This window comes from Mobula birostris, chromosome 26 (assembly GCF_030028105.1).
Source record: "Mobula birostris isolate sMobBir1 chromosome 26, sMobBir1.hap1, whole genome shotgun sequence".
Classification (NCBI taxonomy): domain Eukaryota; kingdom Metazoa; phylum Chordata; class Chondrichthyes; order Myliobatiformes; family Myliobatidae; genus Mobula; species Mobula birostris.
In genome coordinates, this window is record NC_092395.1 from 8,041,784 (window position 1) to 8,066,421 (window position 24,638).

The 24,638-nt window shown below is 42.7% G+C and overlaps 1 protein-coding gene across 2 annotated transcripts in view; it reads left to right on the top strand.

Annotated features, from left to right (window-relative positions):
- The first annotated feature begins 13,200 nt into the window (after window positions 1-13,200).
- The window catches only part of LOC140188033 (uncharacterized), a 46,598-nt gene continuing 35,160 nt past the window's right edge, over window positions 13,201-24,638 (top strand). Inside the window, exon 1 of one of the 2 annotated variants that reach the window (XM_072243934.1) lies at window positions 13,201-13,409. The gene's annotated coding sequence lies outside the window, so the exon portion shown is untranslated. The remainder of the gene's footprint in view (window positions 13,410-24,638) is intronic. The other variant, XM_072243933.1, reaches the window with a different exon arrangement.

Genomic DNA, 24,638 nt, shown 5'->3' on the forward strand with positions numbered 1-24,638 from the left:
CTGCTTATTTACTCTTTTCACCTACTCAGTTTGTCTTCTTCAGGACATTGGCTGCTTGAAACAAGAATTGGTCTGAGAGAAAGCAGAGGCCACAGAAGCACAGAGTGAAGAAAGGGATATGAAAAAAAAAACAAATGGAGTTTAAAAATCATCATAGGATGACAAGGAAGTGATTGACTGGTTGAGTTCAACACCAGGAAAGGAGCTGGTTAATTAGTTGCCAGTGAGTACTTTTATTTTTAAATTCAATTAATTTCTGCTAAATGAGTTAATCTAATAAACTGTAATGTGGCATGGGATGCTAGATATGTGGAATGTGTTTCCTGTGACCTAGACAGCCACAAGTGTTGTCACCTGCAGGAAATGGTTCTCCGACTTTAGATGTTCGAGCCTCAGTTGAAATCACTTGGATTACTGAGAGCAGTTTTGGGCCCCATATCTGAAAAAGGATGTGCTGATATTGGAGAGGATCCAGAGGACATTCATGGGAATGAAATTGTTAATGTATGAAAAGCATTTGATGGTTTTGGGCCTGTACTCACTGGAGTTTAGAAGAATGAGGGGCATCACATTAAGTCCAGATAGCTCGGATGTGGAGAGGATGTTTACAGTAGTAGAAGAGTCTTGGATCAGAGCGCACAGTTTCAGAATACAAGGGCGTCCCTTGAGAACAGAGATGAGAAGGAATTTCTTTAGTCAGAGGGTGGTGAATCAGTGGAATTTATTGCCACAGATGTCTATGGAAATATACTCATTGGGTATAGTTAAAACAGAACGATAGATTCTTGATTAGTGAGGATGTCAAAAGTTATGGGAAGAAGTCAGCAGAATAGGGTTGAAAGGGATAATAAATCAGCCATGATAGAATAGCAGAGTGGACTCAATGGACTAAATGGCCTAATTAACCTCCTAAGTCTTATGGTCACTCTGATCAGTCCATGAGCCTGCTGCTTCAGGGTTAGCCCTTCTCAGCGGGCTGACTGAGAGGAGCTGGGTGATTGCCACACAGATATAAAGTGCGGAGAGGTACAATTAAGGAAATCAGCTGAAAAGTTCAGCGGAGCAATGGAAACGGGAATTTAATCCAGGCATGTGCATTCTGGGAGGTTAAATTCTCATGGGACATTTAAAGAAAATGGCAAGGATGTAAGTTCAAAAGATGTGCAGAGAGACCTTCAGGTGGAAGTGGTGAAAAAGTAGAAAGGGTAGGGTTATGGTGCTTTCTTAATGTACTGCTTCTTGAAGATGTTCTCAGTTGCTCAAATATTAAAAGGGAAACAGTTATTGAAAGTATAACATACCACTTAATCTGCCAAGAAGGTTGGTGATTCTAGATTTTTTTTAGATAGTTAAACTGGTCAGTGAAAGGAGTATTAGTGAGGAAGCATTTTTGTCAAAGTGATTGTCATTCAGTTCCTTTAGCATTGGTTTAAGGTTAAAGATAATATAGGCTTCAAAGTGAGGTGAGGTAAACTATATTAGACTCAGGCGTGGCATAGCAAAAGTGGGTTGGAAATAGTTCCCTGAAGCCAAATCAATCTTAAAGCAGAGGAGGGCATCCAAGAAAGATTCAAAGGGAACACACCCAAAATGCTGGAGGAACTCAGCAGGCCAGGCAGCATCTATGGAAAAGAGTAAACAGATGACATTTTGGTCTCATTTAAGAAAGGATGTGCTGACGTTGGAGAGGGTACAGAGAAGATTCACTAGAATGATTCCGGGAATGAGAGGGTTAAAATATGAGGAACGTTTGTCCACTCTTGGACTGTATTCCTTAGAGTTTAGAAGAATGAGGGGAGACCTCATAGAAACATTTCGAATGTTGAAAGGCATGGACAGAGTGGATGTGGCAAAGTTGTTTCCCATGATGGGGGAGTCTAGTATGAGAGGGCATGATTTAAGGATTGAAGGGCGCCCATTCAGAACAGAAATGCGAAGAAATTTTTTTAGTCAGAGGGTGGTGAATCTATGGAATTTGTTGCCACGGGCAGCAGTGGAGGCCAAGTCATTGGGTGTATTTAAGGCAGAGATTGATAGGTATCTGAGTAGCCAGGGCATCAAAGGTTATGGTGAGAAGGCGGGGGAGTGGGTCTAAATGGGAGAATGGATCAGCTCATGATAAAATGGCGGAGCAGACTCGATGGGCCGAATGGCCAACTTCTGCTCCTTTGTCTTATGGTCTTATGGACATTACAAGCTGAGACCCTTCATCAGGAATGTGCAGAGAAAAAAAACAAATCATGCCAACAATAAAAGTAATCAAATAGCGTTCTGAACTGAAGTCCGCAAAGAGGACTTATCCCCGGATCCTTAGCTCAGCGGGTTCTGTTGCTTCGATACGCTCCAGAGCCTGGTCCCTGCTGCGTTGATTCAGCCTGTACCTGACCTTTCCAATTTGGCCCAGCGCATAGATCGATCACCTGAACTAGATAAAATATGTTTATCTGTTAAAAGAAGTAACTCCAAGTGGTCATTTTCCAATTCTCTCTATCAATAGGAGGTGTGCAAGAGGATTGGAAGGTGACTGGCATTTTATCATTGTTAGAAATAATAATAGTTCCTACCCTTTACACCACTGGCATTTAGGGCACCAATGAAGGTCCTTCATCTCTGTCTGTCTTTGGCCATTCAGATGTAGAATTGCTGTTTCCATAAGACAGGTATGTGGAGGAATTTAAGGTGGGGGCTTATATGGGAGGCAGGGTTTGAGGGTTGGCACAACATTGTGGGCTGAAGGGCCTGTACTGTGCTGTACTATTCTATGTTCTATAACAGTTTGATTTTACCAGTCAGGAATTTTAGCCCTGAGCTGAACCCCTGAACCTAAAGGGCCAATGGACCACTCTTAGTCTGCCCTCTACCTTCTGATCTGTTTGGCAAGGGTGACCCAGCGAGGAGCCAAAGCATAAAGCCCAGACTCCAGCCAACATCACTCTCCTAGTTACTGAGGCACGCAAGCCCCCAAACCCAATAATAAGGTTGTAATCCTCTGGGAGGATTGTTTGAAAGGATGGAATGAATTCAAGTAACTGCAGACCAGTTAACTTAACTTTGGTGTGTATATTGCTATAGTCCACCATAAATGATACTGTAAATCTTCATTTAGAAAGTCATGGTTAAATTAAGGAGAGTTAGCATGGATTTGTTAAGGGAATGACATGTCTGAATAATGGTTGAATTTTTGGAAGGAGGAAACTTGATGACGGCTGTATATTTAATCTAATCCACGTAGATTTTAACAAAAGTCTCTAATGTTTGTGGCATCTGGGAGAGTAGCAGATTGGATACAAAATTGATACAGTTGGAGGATGGGCATTTTTTGAGAACCAGCTATTCCTCGGTTCGCAGGACCCAGTTCTTGCTTTATACAGCAAATATTTATCATTTAGATTCTAGACTCATCTATGCTGTCTGTGCCCCTCACAATACAAAAACTGTCTTTGTGGTTAACAGTGAGGTGTAACACTTTTGGCCGCAGGACTATAAATTGTCTGGGTCTGATTGCAAAAGTACAAACGCAACTTAATTCAGACAAGAATGATGTAATCATCTGGAGAGATGCAACAGGGCAGGGGAGTACATAATAAGCAGGATGCAAGATTCAAGTGTGTTTATCAAGCACTGCATGTAGCTGTGGTCACAGTATGAAAAAGGTGTTCATGCTTTGCATTCTGTTTTACACTGGAGAAACAGCTTGGTGAATTACTTTGCCAAATAATACCCATAATCAATCTGCAGGAGTGGCCCTCAATTTCAGTCGCCCATCACTTTAAATCTCTATTTGACCCCTCTTTTTGACCTGCTCCAATGTAACCCAATGTATGTTTGAAGAACAGCAATTCACCTTTCACATTTCAGCTACACGCAGTGTAGGAGTTCAGTACTGAATTCAACAAATTTCAGATAACCAGCATTTCCTGTTTGTGCCAGAACTGGCCGGTTTGACGTAATCTCATCTAAGTGCGCCATTAACTCTCCACAGGTGCTTTAGTGTTATCTCTGATTTCAGATTTCCAGCAAATGTCATGTTCTGCAGTCAGTATGGATTGGCAACGTCTCCTCCGCAATCACATCAGCGCAGATGCCCCACAAAGCTGTGTGCTTAGTCCCCTCTGCTCTGCAGGATTTATACCTACGACTTTGAGGCTAAGAACAGCTCCAATACCATATTCAAGTTTGCTGATGACACCAAGGTCGTTGGCGAATCGGCATGTAGAAGGGAAAATGAAAATCTGATTGAGTGGTGACACAACAACCTCTCGCTCGACATCAGCAAAACAAAAAAGCTGATTATTGATGATGGGAGGAAGAAATCTGGAGTCCATAAGCCAGTGCTCATTATGGAATCAGAGGTGGAGAGGGTCAGTAACTTTAAGTTCCTGGGCATTGTCATATCAGAGGATCTGTCCTGGGACCAGCCTGTAAATGCCATTTCAAAGAAAGCACGGCAGCATCTCCCTTAGACATTTTCACAGATTTGGCATGTCATCTAAAACTCTGCTAAACCTCTATAGATGCACAGTGGAGAATATCCTGTCTAGTATGGACATCACAGTCTAGTATGGAAACACCAGTGCCCAAGAACAGAAAAACGTATAAAAAGAGGTGCATGTAGCCCAGTCCATCACAGGAAAAGCCTTCCCTACCATTGAGCACATCTATAAAGAACACTACCACTAGAAACCAGCGTCCATCATCAAAGACCCCCAACATCAAGGCCATGCTCTCTTCTCACTACTACCATCGGGAAGGAGGTACAGGAGCCTCAGGACACACACCACCAGGTTCAGGAACAGTTATTGGACGAGGAGGAGAAGATGGTGGCGCGATGCAGCGCGCGCAGCCACTTCGGTGGTGATGTCTGTTATTTGTCAAGTAGGGGACCGTGCACAATTCTGATTTGATGGAGACAAACATGAGAGTACAGAGGAACATCTGGAGTAACTTCTGAAATGCCCACTTTGCTGCCACTGTTACTGTGTGGTCCGGAGTCTCCGGAGAAGAAGGCCCCGAATCCTCGGTTTTGCTTGTTTCAGCAGCCAGGTGAGGCCGAAGGTGCTTGGCAGAGGATGGCGCTCGGGAGGCTGTATCGGAGGGGCTGGTCGGGGGATCGAAGTTTTTGGGCGGATGGACTCAGTGTCGGTTGTGGTCGGTTGTTTCCAATGCATCGGCAGTTGTCGGTGCCTGGAGGTTTATGGCAGGGAGTTTCTCCCTTTGTCGCCTGCTATTGAGGACTCGGGAGTCGATCGACTCGGGACTTTGAGACTTTTTTTACCGTGCCCATGGTCTGTTCTTTATCAAATTATGGTATTGTTTTGCACTGCTGTAACTATATGTTATAATTATGTGGTTCTGTCAGTGTTAGCCTTTGGTTTGTCCTGTTTTTCTGTGATATCACTCTGGAGGACCATTGTATCATTTCTTAATGCATGCATGCATTTCTAAATGACAATAATTGAGGACAGAGTGTTCTCGTAATCTAAAAAAAAGATTATTGCCCTACAACCATCATACTCCTGGAACAGTGTGGAAAACTTCACTCACCAGAACTCTGAAGTGGTCATTGACACAACCAACAGACTCACTTTCAAGGTCTCTACAGTTCATATTCTCAGTTTCATTTGCTTACTTATTATTTATTATTATTAACACTTGTTTCTTTTTACGTGTGCACAATTCATCAGTCTTTGTGAGTAGTTTTTCAATGATTCTACTCTTCATCGTTCTACTGCGTATGTCTGCAAAAAATGAATCTCAGGGTAGTACTTGGTGATAATGAAATTTACTTTGTACTTTGTACCTTGGACTTTGCACACTTCCACCAACATAGTTTTTTTTAAACTGAGTGCTTTTATCTCCCTGCCACTCCAGGCAGTTTAGCTATGATAAGCTAGGCACCATCAAAAGCAAAGCAGAAGTGACAGAGCAAACTTTGTCTCTGCCCTAACACAGAACTGCCTTTCTTCTCTCCACCATTTCCCCTTTTCTCCAAACTTAAATGCATTTGTTTTCTCATTTTTCTAGTTCTGATGATGTTGTAACTAACTTGAGACTTAACTCTGTATCTCACTCCTCAGGTATTTAAAGATTCAAAGTACATTTATTAACAAAGTTTGTGTACAAAATACAACTCAGCCACGAAACGAAGAAACGCCATGGAACCCATTCAAAAAAACAACAAACACCAAACACATGAAAAAAAACAAACAAATTGAGCAAACAGCAAAAAGCGAATGAACAACACATAGAATATCAAACGTCAAAACAGTAGTATTTAGCTTAGATCAGTTCAACGCCACGCTGCTGGCCAATGCAGGCCACAGGGCTTTTCTTTGTGGAAGCGGCCCAATCAGCATTGATCGTCCCAATCAAACTGCTCAAAAACTGCAAAAAAAAAGTAACCAGAATCCAGGAACACATGCAACATGAGCCACGAAGTCCCCCAAAACGAGTCCAAAGCCTCACTGATCAATCCTGACAACATGGATCCCAATACTTCTGTACTTTCCTCCAACAGCAGCTAGTCAGAGGGAGAAGAAGACCGGTCAAACACAGGCAGATGGCAACAAATACCCACCCATCCTCCGCTTTCATCCTCGTCAACTTCAACCTTGCTCAGCACCTCATTCGGAGAGAAGCAACGGAGTCATTCATGGCCTGATATGCCAAGTTAATTCAGCTTTTACTGTTTCTTACTTAAGAATTCCAGCTTTTTCTGTTTCTTATTTACTCTAGAACTCATGTTCATGGTATGAACCAGGTTAGTTAATTATTTACTGCCTGTTATGCCAGTGGTGCTTAGGGCAGCAATGAAGGTCCTCCATCTCTGTCCGTCCTTGGCCATCTTCTCTACTGTGCCCCAGGTGTGGTTCAGGGTCCTCAAATCTGCCTCTATAGCATGGCGCCAATTTGTCTTCGGTCTCCTGCATTTCCTCCACCTTTCAGAGGTCCAATGAAGTGCTGCCTTGATGGTGGTTGGCCTCTCTTATCATGTGCCCTGTCCATCTCCAACATCTCCTCATGATGATTGTGGCCATGTCCTCTTGGTGACACTGAAGGGGTAGGGCATGTTTGGAGATCTTTCTTGGTCAGGAAATATGGAGGATCTTCCGAAGGCTCATGGTACAGATTGACGGCAGCTTGGCAAGATGGTTCTCTGTCATGTGCCAGCATTCTGACCCATACAAGAATGTGGACAGAATCCAGCTCTGGTACAGCTTCACCTTAGTGTTCACACTGTCATTAGTTGGAACATAGCATTGGATGACAGTCATGTTCACTTGCTTCCCTTTCAGTCTGGTTCTCATCAGCCTGCTGTTGACTGGTTTCCATTCCAGCAAGCACTTCTCACTGCTTTTCTTCAAAATAACAGCTACACCATCATGGTGCTGACCCTCTTCCCATCCTGAGTATAAAACTGTCTCACCAGTTGCTGCCTTTAGTTTGCCAGACCCAGTCCATCTGCTTTCACTGACGCCCAGTACATGAAGGTTGTAACAACACATTTCTGCAGTTATTTGTGCTAGCTTACCATTGTTATACATGGTTTGTACATTCCAAAAACCAATTTTGGTCTTGACCTTGCTGGTGTTCAGAGCTTCTTCCATCATACCAGTAGCGTCCTTTCAGTTTTCACTACTGTCAGTAATGAAAATCCCGGGTGGAGACTCAGGAATACTGTTGCACACAGATAGAGGATTCTTCATTGCTGTCTCCATAACAGTTTTTTTTTTTATCTGTCATGGTTGTTAGCCCTGAACTGAACCTCCAAACCTGGAGGACAGGTGGACCACTCCTAGTCTGGCCTCTACCCTTTGACCTGTTTGACATGGGTGACCCTACCAAGAGTCAAAGCACAAGACTCTGACCCCAGCCAACATAGCTCTCCAGGTCACTGAGGCATGCAGGCCTCCAAACCCTACGACAAGATTGCTGTTGTCCTCTTGGAGGATGAACCAGGTTCAGGAACAGTTATTGCCCCGTAACCATCAGGCTGCTAAATCAGCGAGGATCACTTCCCTCATCTCGATGTTGAATTGGTCACTGAACATAACCTGTGGACTCACTTTCAAGGACTCTACAGCTCATATTCTCAATATTATTTATTTATTATTACTATTTACTCTTTTCTGTTTGCACAATTTACCTTCCTTTGCACATCGGTTGCTTGTCAGTCTTTGTGTGTAGTTTTCCACTGATTCTATTGTATTTCTTTCTAAGAATGCCTACAAGACTCTCAAAGTGAGATAGACATACTTTGATAATAAATTTACTTTAAAGTTTGAACGTTATTTTTGAATTCTGGTTCTGCAGTCTCTTATGCTTCAACTGGAATGAAACTTTTATAATGGGGCGGCAACAGAGGAGATTTCTGACTGGAAATTTTGTGAGAAAAGACCAGTTAAGCTAATTTTTTTTTAAAGTTTGGAACAGAGGAGACTTTATTAAAATGAAACAAAATTATGTAGAACCAAAGTAGAATAAATAAGGATCTATTCCCCAGGGCAGAGAAGAGATGAGTGGGACTAAAATCCACACGGTATAGAGTGATAAATTAGTTTATTATTATCACGTGTACTGCCATATGTCAACAAATTGTCGTGTACTTCATTCTTAAAGATATTGCATTGAGGGAGTGCAAGTAAAATAATAGCAGAATCCAGAATTAAGTGTTACAGTTACAGAGAAAGTGCAGAGTAGGTAGACAAGAAGGTGAAAAGTTCAAAGTAAATTTACTATCAAAGTATATCTAGAATCGAATAGAACTTTATCGTCATTGCTCAAGACAAGGATTACGGTGCTACTCCAGTCTGTGCAAAGGAGATACTTACAATGCATCGGTACAGCTTAATTTTTAAAGAATCCCATATTTATATGCAACATGTGACTTTGATCATCCATAACACTCAAACGCCATTGGCCAGCCGGGGTGTAGCATTATTCAGCTGCACAACAGCCTTGGGGAAGAAGACGTTTCATGGTCTTGTATATGTTACCATATACAATGCTGAGATTCATTTTCTTGTGGGTATTCACGGTAGACACAAAGAATAAAAGAAATAAAGCAATAAATATTGAGACGCAAACAACAGGAATTCTGCAGATGCTGGAAATTCAAGCAACACACATCAAAGTTGCTGGTGAACGCAGCAGGCCAGGCAGCATCTCTAGGAAGAGTTCCTTCTTTCAGTTAGTCCTGACGAAGGGTCTCAGCCTGAAACGTCGACTGTACCTCTTCCTAGAGATGCTGCCTGGCCTGCTGCATTCACCAGCAACTTTGATGTGTGTTGCTTGAATAAATATTGAGAATATGGTATGAGGAGTCCATAGGTTGTGGGAACAGTTCAGCGTGAGGGTGAGCGAAGTTATACCCTCTGGTTCAAGAGCCTGATGGTTGAGGGGTAATAAATGTTCCTGAACCTGGTGGTGTGAGTCTTGATGCTCCTGTAACCCAATTTTTCTTTAGTATTAGGATAAAGTGGTCTTCTTGAAGAAGGTGGGAAACCTCAGATTAAAGCAGAGAATGGGTTAAAAATATCTGCAAAAACTCCCATCAGCTGATCTGTGTGGATGGCCAGGGAACTTTCCAGGCCAGATGTTTTCTGTGGGTTCACTCCCAGGAAGACTGATCTTGCATCGACTATGGTTCAGATGCATTGGAGGCTGTTGGGTGGGAGATGACATTCCAATCCCCCTATGTTTAAAACGTGCATAGAATGTATTAAGCTCATCAGGAGGGATGTGCTGTTGCCACCAATGCTGCCTGACTTTGCCTTGTAGCCCATTAGAGCATGTAAGCCCTGCCACAACCAATGTTTGGTCTGGGACTCAATTTTGGACTGGTACTGTCTCTAGGCATCCCTGACAGCTTTACAGAGGTTGTATCTTGATTTCTTGCAAAAGTTGAAGGTCACCTGATTTGAACACTGCAATCCTAGACTGCAGTAAGGAGTAGATCTCCCGGTTCAGCCACAGTTTCCAGTTTGGGAAAATCCACGTTGTCCTTTTTGGGACACAGTATCAAATAACTGTTCAATTTTTAGATGGAACATCAAAACATACAGTGAAATGTGTGGTTTTGTGTCAAAAACTAACACAGTTGAAGGAGGTCCTGGAGGCTGCCCGCAAGTGTCACAATGCTTCCCACACCATTCTATCATTATGACTTACTAACATTAACCTGTATGTCCTTAGAATGTGGGACCTGGAGAAAACCCACACAGTCACGGGGAGACTGTACAAACTCTGTACATATAGAAAGAACCATAATTACTGACACTGCAAAGCAGTGAGCCAACTGTTACACTACTGCACCACCCAATAATCAGTTTGAAACAATAGTCAGTCAGCAATAGTCAATAACAAGCAATAATCAGTTTGAAATCAAAAGGGCAGCTTACAGTGCTGTATATGAGCACAGGCTATTGGTCTGCCGCAGGGATCCGGTGCTCAGTGGTACTGTTTGCAAAGTGTCATAACTGTGAGACTTTTTATTTTATTTATTTTATTTTTATTTTTAGAGACACAGCGTGGAACAGGCCCTTCCAGCCCAATGAGCGGCACTGTCTAACAACCCGCCTATTTAACCCTGGCCTGATCACAAGACAACTTACAATGACCATTTGGCCTACTAACCGGAACATCTCTGGACTGTGGAAGGAAACCACAGCACCCAGAGGGAACCATGTGCTTCACGGGAAGGATGTACAAACCCCTCACAGATAGCATCAAAATTGAAATCCAAACTCTGATGCCCTGAGCTGTAATAGTTTCACACTAATCGCTAGTCTACCACGGAGTCCTCAAATGCATTATATGCATCAAAGTTAAACAATGGGGTTATGTTATCTGTCCTATATCAAACCAAATGTCAACAGTTTAAACTAAGTTTATTTTGCATCATTGTGATACAGGCCAAGGAAGTTACTACATTTAATACAGTCAGGGGCATGTATGCTCCATCTATCAACAGCTGGGATGTTTGTGGACTCAGAGAGTCAGCCCTCACAACACTGATCTTGGCTGTCTGAATTCTCTGTCCTCAGAAGCCTTTAGACCATCCATGCCCTAGCAAAGATATTTGCATATTCAGAAGTGTCCTGTCAATTATAGTGTGCTCCGATCATAAATATGTAATTCAATGGCACCATTTGTCAGACAATTGCAATAAGCAATTGCCCCATATGCAGAGTTCCTCCAGCATTTTTACGTGTTGCTCTTTGTAGCTATTGAACTTATATTGAATCACCTTTGTTCCTAAGAGTATAAATACTTTCTTTTTAAATCTTTTTATTGAATTAGTACACAAAGAGTAAAACATATAGCAACCAATACATTGTTAGGATATAAATATACAAGTAATATTAATACAAAAAAATGCAAAGAACATAAATTAATTATAGAATAACAAGGTAATATAATTGTGTACTAATTTTTCCATATATACCAATAGAACGAGGAAAAAAACTCCAAGAAACAAAAACCTACCATGCAACTAACCTACAAAGCAAAGCAATGGGCTAACTAGGTAAATAGTAGACTTGAACAAGTTAAACAATCACGTCCTCAAACCCGACCTCCTCTAATAAGAGATAAAATCCACGAAGGGATAAATACTTGATGTAATTTGAATTTAAGAACAGAAAATTTGAGTAATTTGAGACTCACTGGTACCTACAGGAGGGTCTGCCTCAAGGGGGTAACATGCATCGTCAAAGATCCTCACCAGCCATCTTTTCACTGCTACCATTTGGCAAGAGGTAGAGAAGTTGCATACCACTACGTTCAAGAACAGCTAATTTCCTTCAACCATTTGGTTCTTGAATAAACTAGAAAAAAAAACACTAGTTATTGGTGGTTTTCCATTGTGTCTGATGATGACAGGAAACCTGTGTAGGAGAGTTTTTAAAGTTGGAAAAGCTATTGTACCGAAGCAGTTTCACTCTCTCAATCTTGGAAGTCAGGGACCAATGGCACAAGTAGTTGTCAGAACTGGGGTCTTCCTTAGTTGTAGTGGTTGACCATAACTTCTTCTATGCCTTGTCATGCCTTTTGCTCTCCACAGGGCATTGCAGAACCGCCCTTCCGGCTGTGCATCTCACTGTAGGTCTCATTCTCCCGGTTCACCAGAACTGGATTTACATTCTAGGACCGGCATGTCTCTACCTCTCCAAGGTATGCAGCCCTCCAGCTACCGTCACTTGGTTTAGCCTGTGGGCCGAAGCAGTGTACTGGGGTGTGGCCCCTGCCGCATGCAAACAGCTACTTGGAGCCGCAGGTCTCAGAGCTGAGTGTCTGGTGGGGTCCAAAGCTAGGTACAAAAAGCCCCCTCACCAGAAGTGCTACCCCTCCATGGAGACCCCATACACCCCTAATTACTACAGTTTAGCAACACCATGACCATTTTGATCACTTTGCTATAAAATGCACTTCTTGTTCTAATTGTGTACTTTCTTCTAAGAATTGTGTTTTTACAAATAAACTCTTCTCGGACTTCGAGCCGGGTACAGGTATCAATTTTAACCGATGTTTCGGTAACAAACTCTGCCATCTTCATCAGGGAAGTTTATTCATCATATACACCGGGAAAGCACTAGATCCTTTCTCAATTTTTTCTTATTTATGCTTACTCTGTGTGTTTCAATATTGCTGCTTGTATGCTGCTCTGTGCCTGTGAGGCCGCTGCAATAAGTTTTTCACTGAACTTACATTTATACTTGTACTTCTGCATAGAACAATAAACGCAATTGAACCATTGTAAAAAAAAGACATTTTAATTTTAATGAAAATCTGTAACACTGTATAGAAACAAATTTGCTGCTTAAAACATATCAAAGACATTAGCTGTCAGATTTTCATTTCAAATCACACATAGAAATTGTAACATTTTATGATATAACCGTCTTCAAGTACAACCTCCTCTCAGGATTTCTCCCATGTAACAAAACCAGGAATCACAACAGTTTTGATATGAATTTCCTTAAAGAATTTTATAATACTTTGCTTCGGCCTAGGGATACGTTTATCACATTAGGCCCAGAAGAAGGGGGGGAAAAAAACTTGGACCTATAATGAGTAATATCTATTTATAGTACATGAGCATTTAGTCGTCTTTATTGTGAATGGCTTCAAGAGATGATGGAATTAGAGGTCTTGCTGCCAATAATACGCACTTCGGTTCCAGGCTAGTTCAATCCCTCTGCTCAATCGTAGTGTTGCTTTCATTGGTGTCTGAGCTCTTCATCATTATCACACACGATTGGTCGATATTTTGATTCCACTGGAGCTGACACCTGTTGGCTCCCATCAAGCCTAGACTGAGGCAGAGAAGACGCGAGGGGCAGCCTAAGAGCTCAGCACGGCTTAAAGTCAGGACTTTCCTTCTCCAGACAGAATGTGAGTCTCCTTCGGTAACGTATTTATCTGGTTTTGCTGTATTCATTTAACAATTAATAGGCTTATTACTCATTAAATTTTACTGCCCCTGGAGTCCATTACTATTTCTGGAAGAATTGTGATAAGGAACTGAAGCCTGCAGATCCAGCAAATTATTGCTGACTTTAAAACAATACTGTCAAAGCAAGTAAAGTAAAGAAAATGAATAAATTCTCGTGTCTAGGTGGGTTTTGGTATTTGAGTGTGTGGAGAAATTGAGAACCGTAGGTAACATAACCTTATTCTTTGGCAAGAGCAGTATGATTATCTTACTAAATTTAAATTGTGACTGTTTCTCTATAACCCAGTGACATTGGCTCTAAATATGTTTCTTTCCTCAATACTTGAACGTTACCTTACTTGAATGTATAATAAAGCAGACAGCCAGTCAGGTTTGTGAGTGAAATCTAAATCACTTAGCTCAAAGCCTCAGGTCATTATAAGTGTAAATGAGTTGGTCTCAATATAGAGATGTATAGATTATATAGGTCAATGTCAGCCACAGTCCGCCAAATGCCCTTTCAAACCTAACTGATTGTATTACAGTAATTTTTGTGGGATCTTTCCTGTTTACTTCCAGAGTGTATCATTGCAATGCCAAGGTAACCAAAAGACCCCTGCATTTTCCCATTGAGGCAAACATTTTTACTGCTGGTCGGAATTGAGCCTATTACTTCTCTTTCCCTTTGATCTCATTTCTTTCTTTCTCCCAGGCTCTGCAGCCCTTCTTCCTATCTTTCCAGATGTCTGTTCTTGTCCCCTTTGACTGTGTCTGCACGTGGGTACTTGCTCAAGCCTAAATCTATACCTACTCTACACTTCTACGATCCCCCAACCTTTCTATAGCCTGTTGGTGCTTCAGGCTTCACACACGTTCATCAACACCTCTCGCAGCGTTTCTCTGAAGGCCTCCAAAGTACTCAGCAGAACCTCCTCTTTAAGCAAACTTCCCATCCCAAATTTTCTACTGAAAGTCCGCCTTTCAGTGGCTGATCTTATTAATCTTGCTTCTGCCCCATACATCCCATCTACCATTGAGTCTGCCGCCCAATGAATCTTTGCTCCTTCTACGTAAGATACCCTCTTATGGAAGGCTCTTTCATTTAGCTGTGTACATGTGTATGGTTGAATGACAATTAAACTTATTCAAAAGTAGTTGTTTTAGGAACAGCTTCTAGCTCTCCACCATCAGACTTCTGAACAGGCAATAAACCAACCCATGATCCCATGATCACTATCTCACATTTTTGGTCTGTTTTTGCAGCACTTAGTTAATTAATCTATAAAACTTGTTGGAATTGTGGAATGATTGTTGGTGCCAGATGGGGTGGTTTGAGCATTTCAGAAACTGCTGAACTCCTGGAATTCTCACGCACAACGATCTCCAGAGTTTACTGAGAATGGTGTGAGAAACAAAAAACATCCAGTGAGTGACAATCCTGTGGGCAAAAATGTCTTGTTAACAAGAGGTCAGAGGAGAATGGACAGACTGGTTCAAGCTGACAGGAAGACAACAGTAACTCAAATAAAAGCGGCGTGCAGAAGAGCATCTCTGAATGTACAACACATTGAACCTTGAAGTGGATGGGCTACAGCAGCAGAAGACCATGAACATACACTCAATGGCCACTTATTAGGTACATGAGGTAGTTAATTGTGGCCACTGAGTGTATGTCAATGATATTCAACATGATTCTGATTCTGATTATGAGTAACAAAGACCTTGCAGAATTCTCCTCAGCTGTTATCTTCTCCCACCAACAATGTGATGGTGGTGTGAGCTAATGACCAAATCTCACCTTCAGTTGAGACTATTCTTTAAGTGGCTTGACATCTTCCATCTCTATCTTTGAAGAGGAAATAGAGACAGTTAATACAGGTAATATAGTTGATGTAATTTATCTAGATTTTCAAAAGGCCTTTGATAGGGCATCACCTTGCAGACTAGTAAATATGATTAATGAATGTGGACCCATACAAGGATTACCACCTTGTCTTGATGGAGAGGCTTGTGAGTTCCTGAGATCCCAAGAGCACTGCCGCCTGTAGCTTCTGGTAGGGCCACCCATGGCATTAAGGTCGAAGGGAGAGGTTCCAGAAAAAGAGCGATCCAACCTAGACCTCAGAAGATGATGGCAACATCAGACTGGCAGAGACTGCGGAGGAAGGCTGCAGCATTGAAGGGTCCCAAGTCGTCGTGCATTCCAGGCCTCTGGACCCTGACCCCGATCCGTCAAAGACCATGTGGTGACTGCCCGTGCATCAGCTTCCCCATGTTAAATAAAGTTACACACAAGCATTCTCCTTTCTCCCTCAAGCCCTTTGCAGAACATCATACTCAACTCAAGTGGTTGCAAAAAGAAGAAGGATCCAGTAGAATAGCTAACTAGTTAGTTTTTAGAGAGAAAGTTGGCACTAGTGCTGAAGAACTGGAACTTAAATGTAGCAAAAAGTAGGTTTCTACATAGAGGAATAATGGAACCACCATCGTTCACACTTTAACAGGAATAACGTTGAGAGTGTCTAGTCTGGCTGTAGGATTATGTAGTGCGGAAGCTGCAAGGCATCAGACTGCAAGACCTACAGAGGACAGTAAAAAACACTGGGAGGATCACCAGAGTCTTCCTTCTCCTATTTGTGACACTTACCAGGAGCATTGTATACGAAGGGCCCTAAGCACTGTTGAGGATCTCTAGCACTCACCCCACGATGTCTTTGACTACTACCATCAGGAAGGAGGTACAAGAGCATCAGGAACAGGATTGCCAGACTGGGTAACAGCTTCTTCCCTCAGGCTGTGAGTCTAATGAATACCCGGCCACCACTGAGGACAGCGAGTTGTTTACTGTTTGCCTGTGCTGCGCACTTCACATGCACTTTGAATTATATTGTATTAATTTATTTGTGGTACTGTTTGGTTTTCTGTGCTGTGTGTGATGTATGTTTTGTGAGTACACCATGGTCTGGATGAGCATTGTTTTGTTTGGTTGTATGTATATACAATAAGATGAGAATATTCTTGAACTTGAACTTGTATCAGCAACGTAGACTTGGAAATAGGACAACATCCGGATCCTTCAGCAGTTTCCCTGAGGTTTCCCAGCATTTTGGTGGTAAACACTGAGGACCTGTGCCAGCTTTATGATTGAAGATTCTGTGGCAATTCCAAAGTTGTTGGCGGAAGGGCAGATAAGACGCAAGAAAACATTAACAGGGTTGAGGAAATAGATCTATACAACATCTGAACTCACACCATTCAATGTGAGATATTGCTTTTTATTAGGAAAATCAACAAAATCCAAAGAGCAGAAGTTACTCAGAGAACAGAATTCAGGATGGCATGGTAGTCTAATGTTAACACATCACTTCATAGCGTCACCAGTCACCGATCTGGGTACATTTCCCAACGTTGTCTTTAAGGAGTTTGTACGTTCTCCGCTTTCCTCCAGGTGCTCCAGTTTCCTACCACGTTCCAAAGGTGTATGGTTAGTCAGCTGTGGGCATGCTATGTTGAGACAAGAACTGTGGCAACATTTGTGGGCTGCCCAGCACAGACCTCGCTAATTTGATTTGATGCAAATAGTGCTTTTCAAAGTACGTTTCAATGTACGTGTGACAATATAGCTAAACTTCAAGCTTTATCTTTAAGTTGTAAAGTAACAAAATTCCATTTTGTTAAAAAGCATAAGCCAAGCTCAATTCTGATGAAAGGCCATTGACCTGAAATGTTATATTTGTTTCCCTTCCCTGGGTGCTAAAAGCCATGTAGTCTACATCAAAAACACTTCCCAACCTGATAATTATTTCCAGTATTTTGTGTTTTTACTTCAAATTTCAAACACATACATTCAGTGGGCACTCTACCGTGTGTACCTTATAAAGCAGCCGATGAGAGTATGCTCACGGTCTTTTGCTGCTGTTACCCACCCACTTCAAGTTGAACTCATTGTGCATTCAGAGATGCTCTTCTGCACACCGCTACTGTAATGTGTGATTATTTGAGTTACTGACCCAATCTGCCCACACTCTTCCGACCTCTCTCATTAACAAGGCGTTTTTGCTGACAGAACTGCCGCTCAATGGATGGTTTGTTTTTTTTAAAATCGAACCACTCTCTGTAAACTAGAGACCGTTGCATGTGAAAATCCCAGAAGGTCAGCAGTTTTTGAGATGCTCGAACCACCTCATCTGGCACCAACAATCATTCCAGGGTCAAAGTCATTTAGATCACATTTCTTCCCCACTCCCCATTCCCCATTGCTGAGCAGTGTGCCTCGAAGGGCTAGAATGGCCTATTCTGCACTATATCTTTAAATAAATAAATACAAATACTGCATGTACAATTGAAATTACAATAGACTTGAACTTGAGATTTAATAATTTGCCGTGCAGTACAAGTTGTAAAATAAAATTTGCATTTCCTTTAGATGAATAACTGAATTTTACTTTAAGTGTTCCTTAAATTCACATTTGAATAGATGTAATATTCAAATTATGCTTCAGGAGATAATAATAACTGGTGACACATTATTTCAACGTTGCTTTTTAAAGCTCCTGAACAATTAGCTGCAATAAAAGCAAGAAAATTAGTTTTAGTCCCTAAATAATTCCTCAATAAATATAAGGCACGGGGAATATTGGCAGGAGTCACAGGGCAGTTGTGTGCAAAATGAGGAAGATTATGTTTCAAGATTCTCAGTTATAATTCTCCAGGATTTGAAAGTATAATTTACTGGGGCTGGTTAAAGCTTGCCCAACCCATCACTGACACTAGCCTAGCCACCATCAAGGACACATATACAGAAAGGTACCGGAGAATTGCTAGTAACTTCGTGAAGGGTTCCTCCCACCCTGTTCACGGACTGTTTGTTCCCCTCCCATAAGGGAAGAGGCGTCGTAACATCCACGCCAGGACCACCAGACTCAAAAACAGTTACTCTCCCCAAGCAGTAAGGCTGATCAACACCTCCACCCACTGACCCACCCCTCCACACCCCCAACCGCTACTACTTTATCATTTCCTGTCAGAATCACCTTCTGTAGACACTCCTGTACTTAGAGTCACTTTATGGACGTACAATCAGAGTGCGTATATAAGCTAATCTTATGTATTCATAATTATTTTGTTTTTTTTCTTGTGTTCTTTATGCTTATTGTGTTTTTTTATGTGTATCAGATCTGGAATAACAGTCATTTTTTTCTCCTTTACTCTTGTGTACAAAGAAAGACAATAAATAATCTTGAATCTTGATACAGTATTGTGGATCTGCAGATTTGTGGTTAAATGGATGAGATTTTAAATCATATCTATTTAGTTAGATATTAAGATACAACATTTTTTAAAATGATGTTATCCACTGAGCCTTTTAGCTTTCAAATAAAATATCATGTCATTTATATCCCTGCTATGTAAACGAGCCTGGATTACCCTCCCCCATAAAAACAGTGGGTTGTATTTCAGCCATGTAATCTTGCGAGTCATGCTTTGAACCATTTCCCAGAAGTGAGATCATAGACTACGTAAAACAAAGTTACTTTCTTTACAAGGTAACTTAACTGGCATGATCATAAATACACGAGATTCTGCAGTTGCTGGAAATCCAGAGCCACACGCAAAAAGTGCTGGAGGAACTCAGCAGGTCAGGCAGCATCCATGGAAGGGAATAAAGAGTCGATATTTTAGGCTGAGAACCCCTTGCCCCGAGACATCGACTGTTTATTCCTTTCCATAGATGCTTTCTGACCTGCTGAGGTCCTCCAGTAACTTGTGTGTCTTCCAACTGGCATGACTTGCTTTCCCCGACGTCACGGAGCAACATTTTACTGCATAAATGGTGAGCTAACACAGTTATAGGTCAAAGTTCAAAGTAAATCTTATTATCAAAGTTCATACTGTATATGTCAGCATATACAACCCTGAGGTTCATTTTCCTGCGGGCATACTCAGCAAATCTATAGAATGGTAACTATAACAGGATCAATGAAAGATCAACTAGACTGCAGAAGACAACAAACTTATGCAAATACAAATATAAATAAATAGCAATAAATAACGAGAATATGAAATAATGAGATAAAGAACTCTTAAGGGAGAGATCATTGGTGTGGAGACATTTCAACGATGGGGTAACTGAGTGCAGTTTTCCCCTTTCATTCAAGAACCTGATGGTTGAGGTGTAGTAACTGTTCTTGAGCCTCGTGGTACAAATCCTGAGGCTCTATTACCTTCTACCCGGGTACAGCAGGGAGATGACCTGGATGGTGGGAATCTCTGATGATGGATGCTGCTTTCCTATGACAGTGTTTCATGCAGATGTGCTCACATTGGTTGGGAGGGCTTGACCCATGATGTATTGGGCTGAATCCACTACCTTTTGTAGGATTTTCCATTCAAGGGTGTTGGTGTTTCCAAACCAGGCTGTGATTCAGCCAGTCAATATATTCTCCACTGCACGTATATAGAATTTGTCAGAGTCTTAGATGTCATGCCCAATTTCTGCAGACTCCTCGGAAAGCAGAGACACTACTGTGCTCTCTTCGCAATTGCACTTCCGTGCTGGGTCCAGGACAGGTCCTCTGAGATAGAAACACCCAGGAAAATAAAGTGGGGTAAAAAAAAAAGCCAGGAAACCAGAAAAATAAACAGGATCTATGCTGATGAACAGGTTTGTCAACCTACTTATATTTCCTCTCCTGAAGCAACAACACGCCTCTAGATATTTAGCCGAAACAGAACTTGTACTCTCCACTCCCTCCGCACCAATCCTAACCTTGCCATCAAACTCACAGATAAGGGGGGTGCTTTAATAGTCTAGCAGACTGACCTTTGCCTTGCTGAGGCCAAGGGACAACTGGCAGACACCTCCTCTTACCTACCCCTCGAACAGTATCCCACTAAGGAGCACCAGGCCATTGTCTCCCACAACTTATTAACTCTGGGGATCTCCCATCCACTGCCGCCAACCTCACCAAGCACCTCCCATTTCTACCTCCTACCCAAAATCCACAAACCTGCCTGTCCAGGTAGAACCATTGTTTCTGCTTGTTCCTGCTCCACTGAACTCATAACTGCTTACCTCAACTCAGTTTTATTTCCCTCCCCCCTCCCCCCCCCCCGGTTCAGTCCCTTCCTACCTACATCCGTGACACCTCACATGCTCTTGCTCTTTTCCAAAGATTTCAAGTTCCTTTGCCCCAAGCATCTTATTTTCACCATGGATGTCTAGTACATATGCACCTCCATCATCCAACTAGGAAGGCCTTAAAGCTTTCCATTTCTTTCTGAACATCATAAGACCATAAGACCTCGGAGCAGATTTAGGCCATTTGGCCCATCAAGTCTGTTCTGCCACTTAATCATGGCTGATCCTATTTTCCCTTCCTCAACCCCACTCCCCAGCCTTCTCACCATAACCTTCGATGCTGTGTCCAATCAAGAACCTATCAAGCTCTGCCTCAAATACACCCAACAACCTGGCCTCCACAGCTGCCTGTGGTCTAAATTCCACAAACTCACCATCATTTGACAACTCTGCATCTCTAACTTAAATTGACACGCCTCTAACCTGAGGCTGTGTCCTCTTGACCTAAGACTCCCCCACCATGGGAAACATCCTTTCCACATCTACTTTGTCTAGGCCTTTCAACATTTGAAAGAGTTCCATGAGATCCCCCCTCATCCTTCTAAATTCCAGCAGGTACAGACCCAGAGCTACAAAAATGTTCCACGTTTGGTAACCCTTTCAATCCTGGAATCATCCTTGTGAACACCAGATCCAGCCAGTCGCCCACCACCAACCCTCTCTTCTGTCTGGCAGAACCCGTCCTCACTCTCAGTAATTTCTCCTTTGGCTCCTTCTTCTTGCTTCAAACAAAAGGTGTAGCCAAGGGCACTTGCATGGGTCCCAGCTATGCCTGCCTTTTTGTCGGCTATGTGGAACAGTCCATGTTCCAAGCCTACACTGGAATCACTCCCCCACTTTTCCTACGCTACATCGACAACTGTATTGGTCCTGCTTCCTGCACCCATGCAGAGCTCGTCGACTTCATCAACTTTGCCTTCAACTTTCACCCTGCCCTCATATTTTCCTGGTCCGTTTCCGACACCTCCCTCCCCTTTCTCGATCTCTCTGTCTCGGGAGAACCCACTGATTCTCACAGCTACCTGGACTATACCTCTTCCCACCCTGTTACTTGTAAAAATGCCAACCCCTTCTCTCAATTCCTTCGTCTCTACAGCATCTGCTTTCAGGATGAGACTTTTAATTCCAGAATGAAAGAGATGTCCTCCTTTTTCGAAGAAAGGTGCTTCCCTTCCCCCACCATCAACGCTGCTCTTAACCATATCTCTTCCATTTTGCACATGTCTGCCCTCACCGAATCCTGCCACCACCCTATCAGGGATAGGGTTCTTTTTGTCCTCACCTTCCACCACACCAGCCTCCACGTCCAGCAGATAAATCTCCAGATCTTTCGCCATCTACAATGGGATCCCATCACCGAGCACATCTTTCCCTCCATTCCCCCCCACTCCCAGTTTCTGCTTTCCACAGGGATCGCTCTCTACGTGACTCCCTTGTCCATTCGTCCCTCTCCACTGAGCTCCCTCCTGACACTTATCCTTGAAAGCGGAACAAGTGCTACACCTGCCCCTACACCTCCTCCCTTGCTACCCATTCGGGGCCCCAAACAGGTGAGGTGACACTTCACCTGTGAGTCTGTTTGGGTCACCTACTGTATCCAGTGGTCTTGGTGTGGCCTCCTGTACATTGGTGAGAACTAACGTAGATTGGGGGACCACTTCACCGAGAACCTCGGATCCATCTGCCAGAAAAAGTGGGATCCCTCAGTGGCTACCCATTTTAATTCTACTTCCCACTCCTATTCTGACATGTCAGTCCATGGCCTCCACACTCAGGTTGGAAGAGCAACACCTCATATTCTGTCTGGGTAGCCTCCAACGTGATGGCATGAACATTGACTTCTCAAACTTCTGGTAATGTCCCCCTCTCACACTCCCCTTTCCCTTTTCCCTCTCTCACTTGACCTCCGTACCTGCCCATCACCTCCCTCTGCTGCTCTCGCCTTTTTCTTTCTTGTAGTAGATACCCCATCTCCAGCCCTGTATCTCTTTCACCAATCGACTTCCCAGCTCTTTACTTCACCCCTTCCCCCACCTTCCAGTTTCACCTATCACCACGTGTTTCTTCTTCCTCACCCCCCACCTTCCAACTCTGACCTCCCACCTTTTTTCTCCAGTCCTGATGAAGGGTCTCAGCCTGAAACGTCAACTGTACTCTTTTGCATAGATGCTGCCTGACCTGCTGAGTTCCTCCAGCATTTTGTGTGTGTTGCATGAATTTATACAGTTTATGTAAAAAAAACAACAAAATCCCACATCATATCAGGAATAAGGGAATATCAATTATTATGTGATATTATATTAGTAATTAAACATACACAACTCTCTGATTTACAGTCTAACTACGCTCCTTCTAAGTTTGGCTTTGCTTATCTGCCATCGCAAATATTTGCATTCTCAAAGTATTTGAAACCAGAATATATACTCACTGCCAAGCACTGGATGTTTTTTTTCTCTTTTTGCACTATTATCTGTAAATTCTAGAGACTGTTGTGCATGAAAGTTCCAGGAACTCAGCAGTTTCTGAGATACCATTCCATCTGGCACCAACAATCATTCTATGATCAAAGTCACTTAGATCACATTTCTTCCCCATTCTAATGTTTGGTCCGAACGACAACTGAACTTCTTGACCATGTAAAACATGTTTTTATTCATTGAGTTGTTGCCACATGATTGGCTGATTAGATATTTGCATTAATGAGCAGGTGTACAGGTGTACCTAATAAAGTGGCCACTGAGTGTTATCCTCATGAATTAGTGTTCTTCATAATAGTCTGTCATGGCAGGCCCTTTGGCCTGTCTAGTCCATACCAAACTATTATGCTGCCTAGTGCCATCGACCTGCATTCGGACCATAGCCCTCCATTCTTGTACCTATTCAAATTTCACCTAAGCGTTGAAATCGAACCCATATCCATCACTTCCACACCACAATCTGTAGCCCTCCATCCCCGTCCCATCCATGTACTTAGCCAAACTTCTCTTAAATATTGAAATCAAACCCACATCCGCCACTTCCACTGGCAGCTCGTTCCACACTCTCACCACCCTCTGAGTGAAGAAGTTCCCCCTCAGGTTCCCTTTAAACTGTTCACCTTTCACCCTTAACCTATGACCTGTGGGTCTAGTCTCACCCATGTCAGTGGAAAATGCCTGCTTGCATTTACTCAATCTATACCCCTCATAGTGTTGTATCCCTATAATCTTCAGAAATCACTGTCAGGTCAGTCAACATGAATTGCACTTGTAAACTCTTGAGAAGTTCTAAAGTGAGAAATCCACTCGGTTGGGTGAGCTCGAGCTTTTCTCTTTTTTTAATCAAGATACTGTGTGGAATAGGCCCTTCTGTCCCTTCGATCCACACTGCCCAGCAATCCCAGATTTAACCCTAGCCTAATTACAGGGCAATTTACAATGACCAATTAACCTACCAACCAGTATATAGAAATATAGATTATCTACAGCACAATACAGGCCCTTTGGCCCACAATGCTGTGCCAAACATGTACTTACTTTAGAAATTACCTAGGGTTACCCATAGCCCTCTATTTTTCTAAGCTCCACATACCTATCCAGGTGTCTCTTAAAAGACCTTATCGTATCTGCCTCCACCACCATCGCCAGCAGCCTGTTCCATGCACTCACCACCCTCTGTGTGAACAACATACCCCTGACATCTCCTCTGAACCTACTTCCAAGCACCTTAAAACTGTGCCCTCTTGTGTTAGCCATTTCAGCCCTGGGGAAAAGCCTCTGACTATCCACACGATCAATGCCTCTCATCATCTTACACACATCTTTGGACTGTGGGAGGAAACCGGCACAACTGGAGGAAACCCACGCGATCACAGGCAGAACGTACAAACTCCTTACAGCCAGTGACAGAGATTGAACCCGAGTCGCTGGGACTGTAAAGTGTTGTGCTGACCACAATGTTCTGCCCCTCTTTCATTCACGAAGAAGGATGAAAGGCGACTTGATAGAGGTGTATCAGATAAAGAGGCAAAGATAGAGTTAATCGCTAATACCAAATGTCATCATTTTAAAGTGAGCGGGGGAT